Source organism: Nuphar pumila, chromosome 16, assembly GCF_984573655.1.
Source record: "Nuphar pumila chromosome 16, dmNupPumi1.hap1.1, whole genome shotgun sequence".
Lineage (NCBI taxonomy): Eukaryota > Viridiplantae > Streptophyta > Magnoliopsida > Nymphaeales > Nymphaeaceae > Nuphar > Nuphar pumila.
Genome location: NC_143264.1, coordinates 13,138,425 through 13,152,587, shown reverse-complemented (window position 1 = coordinate 13,152,587; position 14,163 = coordinate 13,138,425). Strand labels below are relative to the sequence as shown.

The 14,163-nt window shown below is 34.8% G+C and overlaps 1 pseudogene across 1 annotated transcript; it reads right to left on the bottom strand.

Moving 5' to 3' along the window:
• Nucleotides 1-723: 723 nt before the first annotated feature.
• LOC149812953 (L-type lectin-domain containing receptor kinase SIT2 pseudogene) lies at nucleotides 724-3,228 on the bottom strand (annotated as a pseudogene). The gene has a single exon (XR_016428212.1). The product of XR_016428212.1 is annotated as an L-type lectin-domain containing receptor kinase SIT2 pseudogene (transcript).
• Nucleotides 3,229-14,163: the final 10,935 nt, after the last annotated feature.

Sequence of the window (14,163 nt, the reverse complement as noted above, 5' to 3'; positions counted from 1 at the left end):
TCTAGAAGAATTTTTATCGTAAGTATTTTCTTTGCAGCTCTTAGATCCTTCATTGCAAACTCCTTTGATAATTGTTGCTTCAAGTTGTTTATTTCTTAAATGTTAGAAGTTGCAATAGACATATCATCTACATACAAGAGCAAAATAATATAGTAATCATCAAACATCTCAAGGTAACAACAATGGTCCATCTTACATCTCATGAAACTATGGTTACAAATGAATTCAACAAAATTCTTAAACGACAATCTGAACTTCAAGCCTTACAAGTTTTTATTTAGCTTGCCCACAAGTTCTTCCTTACCTTGCACTAAAAATCCTGATTGTATCATGTAAATTTCTTCTTTCATATAACTACGAAGAAAAATAGTTTAGCATCTAACTGCTCGAAGTATAAATTTTCAACTACAATAATACTTATTACAAGCCTAATTGTAGTTAATTTAATGACAAAAGAAAACATCTCAATGTTGTCAACAATACTTAATATGGAGCTGTGGGCCTTGTTTTGGTTTCATCAATCAAACTTTATGCCACCCTGCATTTCTGCCTTATGGGGGTTTTGGGATTTATGTTGGTCTTATGATATTTTACCTTTTGGATATTTGTTGTTCTATTTTGGTGACACCGTCACCGAGAACCTTTATACTTTTGCATTCACGCTGATTTAAATGAAGATTCCTTTCTATCAAAACAGAAAAACAAAAACAGGATGCAGAGTTCGGAGGAAAAGCATTCTACTAGTATCTTCAGAAAAAGAGATGCCATGACACTAGTTAAGCAATTACATTTCCTAAATAACAATTTTTTTCCTTTTATTTTAATTACCTGATCAACATGGCTAAAGTTGCCCCATATATATTTTCACATATATCCATTCAGAATTTTGCACAACAACGCATGTGATGATCTTCTGCAACCTTTCTGCAAGTTGTCACTCATAACGATCCTCTAATTACCAACTAGAGTTTGAAGAGAACTTCTCTGGAGGATAGTCCATAACAATTTGGTCAAAACCCGGATCATCCTGGAGGACAAGATTCTCGATGGCCCAATTTGTTACTGATGCATCTCCATTAAGAAACTGAATTACTTGCGCCATGCTCGGCCTAGCCTCAGGCTCAGCCTGCGAGCAGAGCACACCGAGCTTGAGAACTAGCTCTGCTTCCTGCTTCACATAGCTCATCCCAAGCCTCTTATCCATAGCATTCAGTACTTGTCCATACTTACACAACCCATGCACAAATTCCACTAACAGAACCTCTTCTCTTGATCCCTCGAGATCAATGGGTCTCCTCCCACAAGCCACTTCCAAAAGCAGTGCACCATATGCGAAGACATCCGAGCTCGTCGTGGCCTTTAATGTGTGTGATAACTCAGGTGCCATATAGCCCACAGTGCCTACAACACGAGTTGTCTTAGGATTGTTTCCATGCTCATAGAGTCTTGCAAGCCCAAAATCACTAAGCTTCCCATTCATTTCATCATCCAACAAGACATTGCTTGCTTTTATGTCTCTGTGCACAACTACCTTCTCCCACCCTTCATGCAGATATAGCAGACCAGAAGCAATTCCCTTGAGAATCTTGAACCTCTCTTCCCAACTGAGCACTCTCTTCTGCTCCTCGAAAAGAAAGCTATCCAGGCTGCCATTTACCATGAAATCATATACAAGAAGTAGGTCTTCTCCTCTCCTACACCACCCTTGCAATTGAACTAGGTTCCTGTGCCTCAACCTCCCCAAGCTCGAAAGCTCTGCTACAAACTCCCTCATCCCCTGTTTTGCACCATGAGACACTCTCTTGACTGCAACCTCTATGCCATTGCTAGGCAGCACTCCTTTGTAGACACTACCAAAGCCTCCCTTACCTAGTAGCTCCTCTTCCTTGAAGCCTTTGGTTGCTTTGTAGAGTAACTTGTATGGAAACCGATGAGGATAGTCCGTCTCCCATTCTTCCAGAGTCTCAGAAGTCAGCTTTCGCCTCCTATACAGCACATATCCAGCAATGGCTACGGCTACCAGAAGAAAGAGAGCTAAAGTAGAAGCATATGGCAATAACCGAGTAGCTTTCGTCCCTGATTTAGGCCCACTTTTGGGGATTGATGGAAGGTGAGAGAGATCCAAGGCTGGTGCTTCTCCATTGATCATGAAGCTCCATGCCAAGAGATAGTGCTCACTCGAGAGTGTCCCAACACCTGCAGAGAACCCAGGATACATGAAATCCAGAAGTACTGGTGACAGATCGATGTTATAAGATATCAATGGTCTGTTAGGCCTGGTGGGATGTGATAATGGAGCTATGGCTGCCTCCAGATGCTTGTTGTGCCCATCATAGTCTATCCATGCCTGAATGGGTGACCCGCTCTTCAGATCAATAGGTTCCTCAGTGTTGTTGCCCGAGTAGTAAGCAGCAGTTGCAGAGGTGTTGGAGATTACACTATTGATGTCAATGCCAACATGATTACCATCGGTATCGTTCAAAAATATCCCTTGAAACGTGTCGAATTCGACAGCAAAGATATGATTGGAGGCATTGCCATTGTTGGACTTGTTAAAGAGGCCCAGGTACTGGCCACCAGCAGCATCAGAGAGCCTACGAGTGGGAGCTAGTGTGAAGGCTAGGCCATGGCCACCAGAGTGATCACTTTCGGAGATGATCACGAAAACGAAACGGGTACTAAAAGACACCGTGGAATTCACTGCAGATTTTTGTTTGAGTCGCAGAGCAATGGGGTAGAACGCATGGCCCATGCCGAAGGTGTGGGAATTGCTGGTTAGACGAAGTGCTCCAGTGGGGGTGACGGTTGAGTTTTCTGTTAAGCTCAAGTTGGACTGACGAAAGTCATTGAAGACAAAGCTTTCTGTGACTGAAGTTGCTGGTAGAGAAAGGTGGACAAGAAAGAGAAGAAAGAACAAGGGGACCTTTGGCAGCTCATGAATTTGATTTCGGTCAGCCATTAGAAAGGAGCTTAGTTTTTTTTCCAACTGGTGTATTTGTTCAGAGTTGCAGCTTCAATGGATGCTCTGTTCCAGTCAAGTTGTCATCTAAATGTGGGAAAGTCACTTGTTTACCAAGTAGAGAAGAACGCTTGACATCCTGGTTTGAAGGCACAAACAGTTTATGCTATAAAATGAATGGACAAGCAACCTGACCACAGGTCCACAACGTTGGTCATCACAAAACAGACCAGTTCATATTGTATATTGTATATAGTAGATTCATGGGTTATATTCAATCGATGCCGAACATCTCACTTGATTGAGACCTGCCCAGGCCACGCCCACAGTTCTCAAGTGTGTTGTGCAGTAGAGACCGAAGCAGGTTATATAACTCCCCCCCCCCCCCGGTCTTATGGAGACCTGTTCTTGGGGGTTTGAATGAGTGCCACATATATAAGCACGTGAAGCTCGTATCCCCGTGTGTATCGGCATCACTTAGCATCAGAGTCAAGTGTGGTTGCAAAGACTTAAGTACCCTTTTCCGTTATTTTCATCATCAAACGACGGTTCGAGAAAAGAACAAAAATGTTCATCTAGAAAAAGGAGGATGATCTTAACTCTTCAAAGTCCAAACGTTTCGTTTTCGCCCTAAGCAGTAAACTTTTGCATCATCTACTGTAACAGGAGCTTCCTTTGACGACGTACCCTTTGTCATCGTCTGCTGCCATCGGAGTATCCTTCGCCATTGTTTGCTGCCGCCGAAGCAACCTTTGTCATCGTTTGTGCAGTGAAAGCATTGTTGCCACCATCAACTGCATCTACCTTCTGGGTGTTTCTCCTTCACTGTCAGATTACCAAAAATCATGTCATTTTGGTGAGTTTTGTGTAAGGTTTTGTTTTGTAAACAAATCAATTTATAAATCTGAATGTTAAATCTTACAACTGGTTGTACTATTCATGCTAAATAATACATATTTTTATATTGAAACAAATAGATTTTTACCTATCCACCTTCTAGGCATCGAAAAACATTTAGCATGATTTCTTCTTATGAAAGCCAAACATTACAACGATATGTACCTATGAAAGCTAAATTTTTACAATAATTTGTATGTTGGAATGCAATAATGATTTATATATTTAAAACAATAGCGATTTGTACGTTTGATGCAACAACAATTTATACGTTTAAAATAGTAGCGATGTGTATGTATGATTTATGAAGTTACTACGATTTATACTTAAGTTTGTTAAATCGTTCAACAATGTTTACTTATGAAGCACAAACGTTACAACGATATGTACTTATGAAGGGTGTGATTTCTACAACGATTTGTAAGTTTGAAGCATGAATGATTTATACATTTAAATCAGTAGTGATTTGTACGTTTGAAGCAACAACAATTTATACGTTTGATGTAGTAGCAATGCGTATTTATGAAGTTATCTCGATTTGTACTTAAGTTTGCTAAATCTTACAACGATGTTTACTTATGAAGCCAAATATTACGACGATTTGTAATGTTGGTGCTTGTGTAACGAATGTGATAATTTGTAATAATATATACTTGGGAAGACGGTTGTAACATATAATGATGCGGTTAAATTTATATGTTGTGCAGGTTAGCAATGAATAAAATTCGTAAGACAAGAAAGCCTCTATCGTTCGATGGGATTACTATTGGAGAAATTATCCGCCAGTCTGATACATATGAGCGTTATGAAATGTACCAAAATATAATGAAGATTTAGAATGATAAAGACATGGACAAAGTGTTGAAATTGTATAATGCAGAGCCTGGATTCCATACAGAACTATACGAAAAATTGATGGAGTTTCTAACTGTGGAAGATAAAAAAACTCAAACGACAAGAATACCTAGAAGGCAACAAACAACGTGGGTCCCCAAGGAGTAATATAATGTACAAAGATTTGTAACAGATTTTGTAAGACTGTATACAAATTTTGTAAGACTATGTATACAAATTATGTAAATCTCTCTTGGTTGAAATAAAAATTCAATAATTACCCCTATTTCAAGAGGAATGCTAATATATACTTCCAGAATGAAAAGATCTATATTTTTCATCCTTTAACATATAACACTATGTAAATTGATGTGGTTGTAAATCGCGCTGATGGGCTACATGATAAAACGCTTTTACTAAACATGCAATTAAGTTAAACTATTATTTATAGCAAAGGCAAATTGTTGTCTCTAACATAGATGTTATTGTGTAAATCGTTATATGATACTATATGTATAATGATTCAAATACAGTATATGTACAACGATTTGTATATGTGAAGGATAGATAAGACAACAATTTTTAATTTTAATTAAGTTTATTCACAGAACAACTTTTTGCGCAACGATTCAACTATAGTATATGTACAACGATTTGTATATGTGAAGGATAGATGAGACAATGATTTTTACTTTTAATACAGTTTATTTACAGAATAACTTTTTGTGCAATGATTCAAATACAATATATATATACAACGATTTTATATGTGAAGGCTAGATGAGACAATAATTTTTACTTTTAATACAATTTATTTACAGAACAACCTTTTGCGCAACGATTCAACTACAGTATATGTACAATGATTTGTATATGTGAAGGCTAGATGAGACAACGATTTTTACTTTTAATATAGTTTATTTACAGAATAACTTTTTGCACAACGATTAAAATACAGTATATGTACAACGATTTGTATATGTGAAGGCTAGATGAGACAACGATTTTTACTTTTAATATAGTTTATTTACAGAATAACTTTTTGCACAACGATTAAAATACAGTATATGTACAACGATTTGTATATGTGAAAGCTAGATGAGACAATGATTTTTACTTTTAATACAGTTTATTCACAGAACAACTTTTTGCGCAATAATTCAACTACAGTATATGTACAATAATTTATATATGTGAAGGCTAGATGAGACAACGTCATCAAAAAAACAAAGGATGATCTTAGCTCTTTAAAGTCCAAACGTTTCATTTTTGCCCTAAGCAGTAAACTCTCTTGATACCTCAACATCTTATGTACAACGATTTGTATATGTGAAGGCTAGATGAGACAACGATTTTTACTTTTAATATAGTTTATTTACAGAATAACTTTTTGCACAACGATTAAAATACAGTATATGTACAACGATTTGTATATGTGAAGGCTAGATGGGACAATGGTTTTTACTTTTAATACAGTTTATTCACAGAACAACTTTTTGCGCAATAATTCAACTACAGTATATGTACAATAATTTATATATGTGAAGGCTAGATGAGACAACGTCATCAAAAAAACAAAGGATGATCTTAGCTCTTTAAAGTCCAAACGTTTCGTTTTTGCCCTAAGCAGTAAACTTTTGCATCATCTACTGTAACAGGAGCTTCCTTTGACGACGTACCCTTTGTCATCGTCTGCTGCCATCGGAGTATCCTTCGCCATTGTTTGCTGCCGCCGAAGCAACCTTTGTCATCGTTTGTGCAGTGAAAGCATTGTTGCCACCATCAACTGCATCTACCTTCTGGGTGTTTCTCCTTCACTGTCAGATTACCAAAACTCATGTCATTTTGGTGAGTTTTGTGTAAGGTTTTGTTTTGTAAACAAATCAATTTATAAATCTGAATGTTAAATCTTACAACTGGTTGTACTATTCATGCTAAATAATACATATTTTTATATTGAAACAAATAGATTTTTACCTATCCACCTTCTAGGCATCGAAAAACATTTAGCATGATTTCTTCTTATGAAAGCCAAACATTACAACGATATGTACCTATGAAAGCTAAATTTTTACAATAATTTGTATGTTGGAATGCAATAATGATTTATATATTTAAAACAATAGCGATTTGTACGTTTGATGCAACAACAATTTATACGTTTAAAATAGTAGCGATGTGTATGTATGATTTATGAAGTTACTACGATTTATACTTAAGTTTGTTAAATCGTTCAACAATGTTTACTTATGAAGCACAAACGTTACAACGATATGTACTTATGAAGGGTGTGATTTCTACAACGATTTGTAAGTTTGAAGCATGAATGATTTATACATTTAAATCAGTAGTGATTTGTACATTTGAAGCAACAACAATTTATACGTTTGATGTAGTAGCAATGCGTATTTATGAAGTTATCTCGATTTGTACTTAAGTTTGCTAAATCTTACAACGATGTTTACTTATGAAGCCAAATATTACGACGATTTGTAATGTTGGTGCTTGTGTAACGAATGTGATAATTTGTAATAATATATACTTGGGAAGACGGTTGTAACATATAATGATGCGGTTAAATTTATATGTTGTGCAGGTTAGCAATGAATAAAATTCGTAAGACAAGAAAACCTCTATCGTTCGATGGGATTACTATTGGAGAAATTATCCGCCAGTCTGATACATATGAGCGTTATGAAATGTACCAAAATATAATGAAGATTTAGAATGATAAAGACATGGACAAAGTGTTGAAATTGTATAATGCAGAGCCTGGATTCCATACAGAACTATACGAAAAATTGATGGAGTTTCTAACTGTGGAAGATAAAAAAACTCAGACGACAAGAATACCTAGAAGGCAACAAACAACGTGGGTCCCCAAGGAGTAATATAATGTACAAAGATTTGTAACAGATTTTGTAAGACTGTATACAAATTTTGTAAGACTATGTATACAAATTATGTAAATCTCTCTTGGTTGAAATAAAAATTCAATAATTACCCCTATTTCAAGAGGAATGCTGATATATACTTACAGAATGAAAAGATCTATATTTTTCATCCTTTAACATATAACACTATGTAAATTGATGTGGTTGTAAATCGCGCTGATGGGCTACATGATAAAACGCTTTTACTAAACATGCAATTAAGTTAAACTATTATTTATAGCAAAGGCAAATTGTTGTCTCTAACATAGATGTTATTGTGTAAATCGTTATATGATACTATATGTATAATGATTCAAATACAGTATATGTACAACGATTTGTATATGTGAAGGATAGATAAGACAACAATTTTTAATTTTAATTAAGTTTATTCACAGAACAACTTTTTGCGCAACGATTCAACTATAGTATATGTACAACGATTTGTATATGTGAAGGATAGATGAGACAACGATTTTTACTTTTAATATAGTTTATTTACAGAATAACTTTTTGTGCAATGATTCAAATACAATATATATATACAACGATTTTATATGTGAAGGCTAGATGAGACAATAATTTTTACTTTTAATACAATTTATTTACAGAACAACCTTTTGCGCAACGATTCAACTACAGTATATGTACAATGATTTGTATATGTGAAGGCTAGATGAGACAACGATTTTTACTTTTAATATAGTTTATTTACAGAATAACTTTTTGCACAACGATTAAAATACAGTATATGTACAACGATTTGTATATGTGAAGGCTAGATGGGACAATGATTTTTACTTTTAATACAGTTTATTCACAGAACAACTTTTTGCGCAATAATTCAACTACAGTATATGTACAATAATTTATATATGTGAAGGCTAGATGAGACAACGTCATCAAAAAAACAAAGGATGATCTTAGCTCTTTAAAGTCCAAACGTTTCATTTTTGCCCTAAGCAGTAAACTCTCTTGATACCTCAACATCTTACAGAAAATGCTAAATCTTATAACTGGTTGTACTATCCATGCTAAATAACACCTATTTTCATACTGAAACAAATCAATTTTTACCTATCCACCTTTTGGGCGTCGAAAAATAGCTAGCATGATTTGTTCTTATGAAGGCCAAACGCTACAACGATATATACTTATAAAAGCTAAATTTCTACAATGATTTGTACGTCTGAATGCATCAATGATTTATATATTTAATGCAATAGTGATTTGTATGTTTGATGGAGCAATGATTTATACGTTTGAAGCAGTAGCGATATGTATTTACGATTCATGAAGTTACCATAATTGTACTTAAGTATGCTAAATCGTACAACGATGTTTACTTATGAAGCTCAAACGTTACAACGATATGTACTTATGAAGTGTTTAACATTGTGTACTATAGAAAATTATGATTTACTTTGACGAGTTGTCTTCTTATCGTGATTTACACGATGATTGATAAAAGGCTGAAACAATTTGTACGTATGAAGGCTATGTGCTATCGCGATTTGTTTGATACACATTAACTTGTAACTAGTTAAAATTCTTTGTTGTAACGTAACATTCTATAATTATATAATTCTTTCTATAAGAGATCATGATTTATTTTTTATTGAGGAAGTATTCTATCACGATTTGCACAACCACGAACATAAAGTAGAAATGATTTATCCTATCACAATTTGCGTTTGTGAGCTTTGTCTATGTGAATGATATGTCCTATTATGATTTACATAATGACTGATTCATAAAAGGCGAAAAAGAAAAACAGTAAACAAATTGACATGATGTTTAGACTTAGTAAAGTACAAATCAAGGTAACTTCAACGATACAAATCGAGGTAACTTCATAAATACAAATTAATTTTGTTCACAAAGACAAACAAAGACATATTGTTGTCACGATAACTTCATAACTACAAATTAACGTGATTTACAACCACATTCATTTACAAAAAATATGAGTATCTAGTTACAATACATCATGACCAATGATTTGGCCTAGATACAATACATTACCATCATCATCGAAGAAAACAGACATCATCATCAGCAGCAGCATTACCCCTACATCCAAATAGTGATGTGCTTCGAATGCAATCCAGGCAGAGAAGATGGAGTTGCAGAATGTATGGGATCCCATCATCATTGATATGTTTCTATAGGCAGACAAGATGGAACCACATGACTGTAGCATGATGACATGGAAAGGTACTTACGACGCCTTAATGACACTTGTTGGAATGTTTTTGTGGTATTGCTTTTTTTTCATATTGCCTAACGAAAATGAAGAAGAATAGAAAACTGTAAAAAGAGGTGGCCGACAAATCCCCCTACGACGTCCACCAATGATCGAACCAGTCGATCGATTTATAGTTATCTCCATGAGGTAAGAACGAACCTAAGAATATTTTATAACACAAGGCAGGAACGAACCTGAGAATGTTTTGTAACACAAGACAGGAACGAGAAGACATTTTTATATGCTAGCTTGGATTTCAATTATTTAAACATTGATCTTTTTACCAAACGGACTATGTAAAACACTTCTAAGGGGTCAGATTTGATAAAAACAACTCGGAAGGATGAGATCTCAAGGTGATGGGTATGGCGTTTGGGATGGCTGGATCATTTCTCGTTGATCTACATGACTTGGCCACAGTGGACCTCACAAAAACACAACTGTCTTGGCACGGCACGTCATGGACGAGTTTGGGTCAAGGTTGTCTTATTCGGCCACTTGTGTCCATCTACAGTTAAATAATAGTCAATTTGCTATACATGATATTTTCCTTCTGTAAGTTAATCCTTACCTAATGTTTCAAACATGTACTATATGAACCGCATGAGAGAGGTAGATGTGACTGCAAAGAAAGAGTTGGCACTTGGACAAAAGATGGCCAAGAGAAGAAAGTAAAAAATCCAAAAAGTTGATTTTGATGTTGTTGTCGCATTCCACGGACCATCCCTCATCTCTCTTTGTGTTGGATTTGACAGTCGACGTTACACCTTTTCTTTCTCTCTCCACACACACACATATATATATATATATATATATATATATATATATATATATATATATATATATATATATATATATATATATATATATATATATATATATATATATATATATATAATGTTTGCAAACCTCATGGGTGTGGGTGGGCAATGGGTCAGGTGGGTCAAGCTTATCCTGAATGCCATGAACTAGTTTGGTTCAAGGTTTTAAGCATGAGTCCATTAGGTATGGGGCCGAAACCCAATCTGCTGTATATACATGGGTCGGGCTTGGGTTCGCCCGTGTGCTACCGATCTTGCTTGATGGGTTTGAGTTATTTATTATTTTTTTAATAATATAAAATTTTTTAAAATTAACTATTGCATAGCAACTTGCTAACTATTATTATTTACCTAATTAGTTAGGTTAATTTTATAAAACTAGCTAGAAACATAATTAATTGAGTGCATGAGAAATTAGGAACTTGTTAATTATTATTATTTTACAAATAGATTTGGGCTGGACCTGACCCACTTCACATTTGAGACAGTGGACTGGGCCATGGTCTGCTCTTCAAACCCGATCCCATTAAAAACCGGGCTGAGCAGCACTTAAAGTCTGACGGGCCAAGTTGCACTTAAAGCTTGGCGGACCGAGCTTTAAACGGGCCCAGGCCGGATGCCCACCCCTACTCATGGGTAAAGAACACTGTATATACTATTTTTATATTTTCAAATTTTTTTTTTTTTGCTTATATGACCCTATGTGATCTGCATATTAAGTTTAGTAGAAACTGACCTTTGGATCATGTTTTTTTGATATATAATTCAGATTTTACTAGAGTATGATACACGAGTCAATTTCAACTATTTTGATCAAATTTGGTGAAAACAACTTCTCTTATGAGTTCCAACTAAAAGGTTCCTTATCCTTAGGATGGCAAATGCTATCTTATATGAGTAATGAGTCTGTGCTAAATGAGTTTTTCAGGATTTTTTTATTTTAATTCTAAATTCTAATAGTACAGATGTGATCTATGTACTTGATTTTATAGGGATCAACTCTTGAAGTGTTCAATTCTGACATACAGGTGGGTTTTTATAATGTTCAAAAAATCAATAGTTCAAAATCTTTTGTAAATTTTTTATGCTCCAAATATCATTTTTTTAATAGAAAAACACATGATCCAGGTGTGGGTTACTAGTAAATCGACTATGCCCAACACATTTATGAGATCAGAACTGCAAAAAAGACTTTGAAAGAGCAGAAAAACCCATTTAGCATGTTTTATTTAATTAACATATTTCATTTAGCATAGACCCATCTCTCTCTTTTTCTCTCTCTCTCTCTCTCTCTCTCTCTCTCTCTCTCTCTCTCTATATATATATATATATATATATATATATATATATATAAAAGATGAGATACTGATATAATTGGTAGGTGTTAAATGAAATATGTTAAATGATTCATGCTAAATGAGTTTTTCAGGTTGTTTTTTTTTTTAATTCTAACCATACAGATGTAATCTATGTACTTGATTTTATAGGGATCAGCTCTTGCAGTCTGATTTCGACACATGGGTAGGTTTTTATAAGGTTCAAAAAATTATCAGTCTAAAATCTCTGTAAAATTTTTAGGTTCCAAATATCATTTTTTTTTCATCGACAACACATGATCTAGGCATGAATTCTTAGTAAATTGACCATGCCCAACACATTTATGGGGTCGAAACTGTAAAAAAATACCAGAAGAGCAAAAAAACTCATTTAGCATGTATCCTTTAGCATATTTCATTCAGCACCTACCCATTTCTCCTGATATAAGATGTGAGAGATGGACTGTTGATCTCTTGTGAGCAGGACCAGGAAAGGCAAGGTGCGCCTTGGATGGCTAGACTAAGTATCACACTGATATCTTATATCAGGCTCGTTAGAAGGTATTGGATGGCAAAAACATGTGATACTCATGATGGGTGGTTGTTTTTATTTATTATTTTCTTTTTAGTTTCTTAAGCAGTTGGCAACATTTTTTAAGGATTGAGCGGCATGCCACCACCATCACTCATGAGGCCATGTCATTTAGGCCCTGTTTGGAAACTAGTAGCTAGGATGTGGCAGCTGCCAATTCTGTAAATACAATGCCACTTCCCATCCCAAATGCATTAACTCCCATCCCGTCTACTAGTTTGCAAACAGCCATCAGGTGGTAGTTTGACCAACTTTTGCCAAACTCAGTTCCTAGATTCCAAACAGGCCCTTAAAGTTCATAAAAGTAAAAAAGGTAGGAACATGTGGTGAACTGGTTAGTATCCATATATGATCGTATTGTTTCATTCCATAACGCTATGAAATTTGTATCCTCATTTTGCTTTTAAAACATTAATCACACTCTATATGTAATCACATAGTTGAGGTTGTTGAACCTATCTTCATTTTCTCTTTGTGATAGAGCCTCTTCTTCCACCTTAGAGAATGACTCAAGGTACTATTGATAGATCACACTATCAATAGATAGAAAAAACAAAAATGAGATGATAAAGAAATCAATCACAAAAAGAACAAAGATTTTATGTGGTTCGACGAGAGTTGCCTACATCCAAGACCAGAACCACACTGAGAACCTCTATTAGATTGAGAAAACACACGCTCACATTGTTTACAAAAGGGATTTCCCTCTTTAAACAAAAAAGTCTGGGGCAACCTATACATAAGTAACATTATAAAACGATCTTATTTTCCTAGAAATTATGGATTTATAGAAAGGTAGGAATCATGCTCCACACTCCAACAATCTCTCACTTGGAGACTTGATTTCTTTTCAGTAACCACATCTTATATCTTTACTCGTCAAGCAATCCAGAATCTCAATGCGACACCTCCAACTACTATCCTTGAAGGCCAACTGAGCTTGTGCACAACATTAGCTTTTCTGCAGTAACTGTCTTGGTCAACATATTTTTCGAGTTTTCTTATCAATGTATTTTCTCAAGTTGCAGTGTCTCACCAGCTAACAAATCATGAAGAAAAAATGATACTTCATTTTAATACACTTTGTTCTTGCATGAAATGTCAGATTCTTTGCTAGATGAATCACATTTTGACTGTTATAGAAAAGGATATTACATCTCTACTTTTTTCCAATATCTTTCAAAAAATTATTTTACCAGATCATCTCTTTGTTTGCTTTAATAACAACAATATATTTAACTTTAGTAGTGGAGAGTGCCACAATCTTCTGCAATTGAAAGACCAAACTTATAGCAATGCCACATAAAGTGTAAACATAACATGCGGTGCTTTTATGATTGTCAACATCGTCACTTAATTCTTACCATATCTAATGAAAAAATACTTCCTGAACTTTGAGTTCAATTTATCTTTGTCATCAAAATCTACATACACATATGAAACACAAGAAAAACTTTCAAGTGTGACAGATTTATCTTTTTGCTTGTCCAAGCCTCCTCTAGTAGTTCTTTATTCAAAGGAATACAAAGCTCTCACTGTTTTAGCTCAAAACATTTTGGGTAA